This window comes from Tupaia chinensis, unplaced genomic scaffold, assembly GCF_000334495.1.
Source record: "Tupaia chinensis unplaced genomic scaffold, TupChi_1.0 Scaffold150006_1, whole genome shotgun sequence".
Taxonomy (NCBI): Eukaryota; Metazoa; Chordata; class Mammalia; order Scandentia; family Tupaiidae; genus Tupaia; species Tupaia belangeri.
In genome coordinates, this window is record NW_006209847.1 from 2,826,364 (window position 1) to 2,832,018 (window position 5,655).

The window sequence follows — 5,655 nt, forward strand, 5'->3', positions numbered from 1 at the left end:
GGAAAAATGTAGCCAGGTATCTGAGTCAGAATTGGAATAAACCCATTCATGTCAGGGGAAAGGATTTTTATATCCAATAGACACAGCCAGTTTAATATGAAACTTACATTGACTGTACCAAACTCAAGTCAACTCAAGTCATAGTTATCTGTAGAGCCAAATGTGTGTTGTTTGGCCATTGAGCAAGCATGGCAGAATTGTGAAGACCAATATTATTTGGAAATTAAACCTTTCTTATTTTCCCCAAATCCAAAGAATGAAGAAAAAAATGCTGTTTTATCTCCTTTTTGTTTTTATGAGAGATACAATTTTTGTTAAAAATTTAGAGTGTAAAAAGAATATAAAAGTTACCTGTATTCCTCACTATCTCAGGTAAACCACATGAATATCCTCCCATTCTCTTTTCAATATATGTGTATATGACTTATTTAAAAACTTATGAAGTATACAAATATATGTCTTACAATTTGATTTTACCCATTAAATTTTGTGATCTTCTTTCCATGACAGTATTCTTCCACTGCTTCTTTTTAATAGCATATGACATTCCATCAAACAGAGGCTTCTTGACTTATGATGGAGTTTACATCCTGATAAACCCATCACAAATAGAAAATACTGTAAATTGAAAATGCATTTAATACACCTGACCTGTCAAATATCATAGCTTAGCTTTAAGCATGCTCAGAACACTTACATTAGCTTACACTTGGGCAAAATTGTCTAACATTAGGCCTGTTTTATAATGAAAGGTTAAATATCTCATGTGAATACTGAAACTGAAAAACAGATTGATTGTGTGGGTATTCATTACTAATATAGATAGCTGAAAGCATAGTGGGCCTGAAGATTATTTGAAACATTGGTGATGGATGATGGGAATGCTGCAGTGAAATGGTCATCGATTTCTCTCTTCGGATGAGATTTGAGGACAGCTGGTAGAAGGCATTGTTGACACTTGTTGATGGTTTAGCAAGAGTAGTGTTCTTCAGGAAGACACAAAGTATCAGTTGTGGCTGAATAAGGGCTGCAGCTCACTGTCACTGCCCAGCATCATGAGAGTGTACCATCCCATGTACCGTGAGACCTGGAAAAGTTTAAAATTCAAAATGAAAGTATACTTTATAATACATGTCACTTTTTTTTCTATCTTAAAGTTCAATATTTTTAAGTGGAACGGTTCATATGGACTTAACAGACTCAAATAACCTCATACTTTTGGATATCTGTTATATCCAGGTGTTTTGTTACTAAAAGCAATGCTGTTCTAAGCTTTTAGAGGGATATAGCCCTTGCAATTGATTCTACTTTTAGACAGTGTGGCAGTGTGGTGGTTAAGATGCTAGACTCCCACATGGTGGACCATGATTCAAGACCAGAACCTGATAGCTTGTTTTCTCACTCTCTCTTTGTGAGCTTGCAAGCCCTGTATCAAATTTTAAAATAATAATAACAAATAAAATTAAATAATTCTAAGATCAAAAAAGGAAGAGGATTTAAATAATGGTTCTGTTTTCCAAAAGGACAGATCCAAACCCAGTGATGAGAAATTACAGGGGGTAGATGTTCACTCAACATATGATATTTTGTTTAGAGTTTATGTATTTATTTCTTCCATGAGTGAGAGAAAGAGGAAGAAAGATAGAAAGAAAAGTACCCCCGACAGGGTCTTCATACCAAACCTCAGCCAAGGTCACAGGCACCATGCATAGAAAGTCTCTAGGACGTGAACTCAGAACTTTCCCATGTGGATCATTACATTACCTCTGTACCACTGTCTGGCTCCAACAGTGATCTTTGAAGCAATGATGTAGGCTTCCCTGAAGAGTGATGAGTTTATGACCCTGGTTAGACAGGTGAGGACTGGAGAGACATCTGTAGAGTGTTTTTTAGAAGGGATTCTTATTTTGGATGGAAAATAGGTTAAATTAGATTTTTCAAGCTGTTTGTTTTAAAGTGGAGTTTATTTTTTGCAAATGTATATTATTAACTCATCTATAAACTAGAGCAGCATGTTATTTGCATAAATGCAATTTAATACACTTAAGCATTTGACACTTATTGTGAGTTCAATAAATGAGATAATTTGAAAACTGGTGGTCCCCAATATGTTCTTCAATTAGGTATATAACATAGTTTGGTAACAGATTTTTTTTTTAATTATAATTTTTAAATACTTTGTCAGAGAGCAAATGTGCTTTCCAGAGAAAGAGAAAACCAGAAACCATCCCCCATGGGGAATAGTCATACTGCAATCCCTTTTCCTCCTTTTCTCCCTCTTTTTGGAGTTTTAGACATGTTTGCATATTGTCTGGAATGTTTTTTGAGCCACCAGATCTAGGACTTGAACCTGCAGCAGCTTCCCTGCTTTAGTCTTCCAGCTGTTTCTCCAACGTGCATACAGCCTACTGAACTTGTGATCGTGTGAGATAATTCCTATCATAAATCCTTTCTGTTGCATATATATTTATCCTGTTAATTCTGTTTCTCTGAAGAACCTGTACCAAGACAGACTGTGTCTATATGAACCAGTTCCTTGACTTAAATGATGCTGTGTTTTAGACAGTGATACATCTATTGACAAAGTGTATAATAGCCAGAGAGTATTCTCGGTCAGATTGAGGCAGTGTGGCCTTGGAATCAAGAGAAATATGGAGTGAGTGGCATTGGTTCTCAAATAGAGTTCATTGGGGAATGAGTTGAGTCAGAGATCAGAGGCCTGAAATCCAGTTTATAGGGATTGATGGTAAGAAAGTTTATCAACAAGGAAGAAAGTACTTGCCATACTGCAAATTTTGTTTGAATCAAAAAGTTGTTGAGATCAAAATTCCAAAAAGTAGACTGAGCTCCAAATACAGTAGGAAATGGTCCTGTTTTTGATGACATAAAGATGTACAGAAATAGAGTAGAACACCCCTTACATTAATAGTTTGTGGATGAGAAACTTCATAAGCAACCAATGGTGACTGGTTGACCTGCTAAAATCATTTTTTAAAGAATTAATTGTATTTATTATTATTGTTGTTATTTTTAATTCGACCAAAGAGAGAGAGAGAGAGTTGGAAAGTGAGCAAGTAAGCTGCCAGGTCCAAGACTCAAATTGTGGTCAGCCATGTGGGAGTCCAGCCCCTTAGCCAATACATCACTTGCGGGCTCCAAGCCTGGTAAAATCTTTAAGATATTTTCTAGGCTTAAAAGTATATGGTCTGCTCTGGGGTGAGAGAGTCTAATGTGATGGTATGAGGAGAAACTTAAAGATTAACTTTTTTTACAGCAGGAGCAGAGAATGAATGAGTTAAGCTGAAGCTATAATGTTTTTTCCAGGGGAATAAAGGATCAGTCCCTGGCGTTCAGTCCAACAAGAGCAAGGCAAGTGAGAAGCCACATATGTCTTTTAGGATACTGATGATCCCCGATCCATTCATTCATTTACACCTAAATGAATAATGCCCACAGAGGTCATTTCAAATGCAAGAGCTGCTTATATGCATACACACATACACACACACACGCACACAAACACATATATACCTGTATTTGTATATCCTATATATAGGATATATACATATACATATATAGAATGACGACTACGTGGTTACACAATTACCCTTTGATTTTCAAGGAAATACATTATTCATTAACTATTCATTAATTAGACTTCCACTATACTGAGTACTATTAGGTAAATAACCAAATAATTTCAATGCTTAATGAAATTAAAATGTGACTGAGAGTCACACAATATATTTTAATCAGCAGTCGTGTGTTTATTTTATTTTTCCCATATATGTTATCTCATTCGTTCAACAGTATTTCAGAAGTTTTTATCTGAAAAAGACCCAGAAACCACCTCACCTACCAGATGTACAAATGAACAGAGCTGAGACCCAAAGACACTGACTTCCTTAGGCAATTAATATCAGATCGAAATCTTCTACTCAAACACAATGCACTTTTTTCACAGACAACATTTATTCTTCTTATGCAAATAGATACATCAGTATCTCTTTTTTTAATAGATATTTTTTAGAGAGTGAGAGATTTTTGCTTTGAGTGCAATTACCAGAGAGACAGAGGAAAAGAAAGTGAGAAATTCCACCCCCTCAAGGGAAGATGGGCATACCACAAACCCTGCTCCATTCTCCTCTCAGAATTTTGGGCACACACATACAGGCACCTGGTATAACTTTTAAGCCACTGGGTCTGGGATTCAAACTCTAGTTGGCCATGCAAGAGTCCAGTGCCTTAACCACTATGCCAACTGTTGGCCCCTTTAATATACACTTTAATTCTCAATTTGTCTAGTTCACTTCTAAGTTTCAAATAACTGAAACTACTTTTTAAGAATTTTAGGTTTGTCTTGATATAAATCACATTTATGAAGAATATTTTTTTTTAAATTTACAAAGCTGTGTATGTATTTTCAGGAAGAATTAAAACATGTATTTCTTATTCATGTACAATGAACTCAAATTTATTTTGCAATAGTTTTTTGATGCTTAGATACTTTATTATGGTTTAGTAACAGTTTGTTCTAAGATTAAATGGCATAGCTCATTTAAATTAAATGAATTTACATCTAAAAATCATCAGTTAGGACTCAAAACTAGTCTTCATATTTTATGAGATCCCAAACTTAATAAAATTGCTCACTCTCACTAAAGAAAACACATTCTCCATTTAAATATTTCCAACTCCTTACTTACTTATAGATAAAGTGATTTTATTTTATATTTTCTTAGAGTCCTTTAGAATGTATATATCACAGTTATTAAAATTACTTTTGTTGTCAAAAAGGAAAGAAGGGAGAAAAAAAGCACTGGGTTTTTTTCCTAAAGAGTAATAACAAGTCTTTAATGAATACCTCTTTTCACCATTCAGACATTACTGAATTTGGCATTAAACCCACTCTTAATTCAATCCATCTGCTGAGTGCCCGCTACTTTATTTTTAGTGCCACCATTTCAAACCACCTGAAATTCTTCATAGTAAAAATTATCAAAGAACACAACATTCTTAATAGAACACAGCACTTTTTACCCACGAACCATCTTTTCTGAGGTGCTCATGTTTATCTCATGTCTCCTTAACACCAAATAACAACTTTTGGAAAAAATTTTAAAATGTTTTATGTCAGGGTAGTTTAACCACTAATCATGTGGTTTATTCAGTGTAACATTTGAGTTGAAATGATTAATTTCATATAGTGTCAAGCGTATACACTCAATTTTAAAAATTACTAGCAACAGAGCAGAAGATGGATGCGTGCTTTATCAATGTCTGAAACTGTGGAGGCAATGAAAGCTCGACCACCTCTGTGTAATTACTGAAGTTCTGCAGATTGGCTGTGTCTGCTGTGACAAACACGTTGCCGAGGCTCAGGCTTGACCACTATCTTTAGACCACGGACATCGCACTGCACTGGAGTGAGAACCACACAGAGACTCTGGAGCCACATAGAGGGGAATGTGGTAAGCCCAAGCAGGAACCACAAGCTCTGCCTGGGACCTGCCCAAGCTTCCTGGGTTGATCCTCTTCTTTCCAAAACAGCCCTGGGAGTTACTCAGAGACCTGATTGTACCACTTCGGACCACAGTGTCAGTCTCCTAATACTTCAGAACCAGAATTTCCTGTTTCAGCAGAAATTCTTGGTAT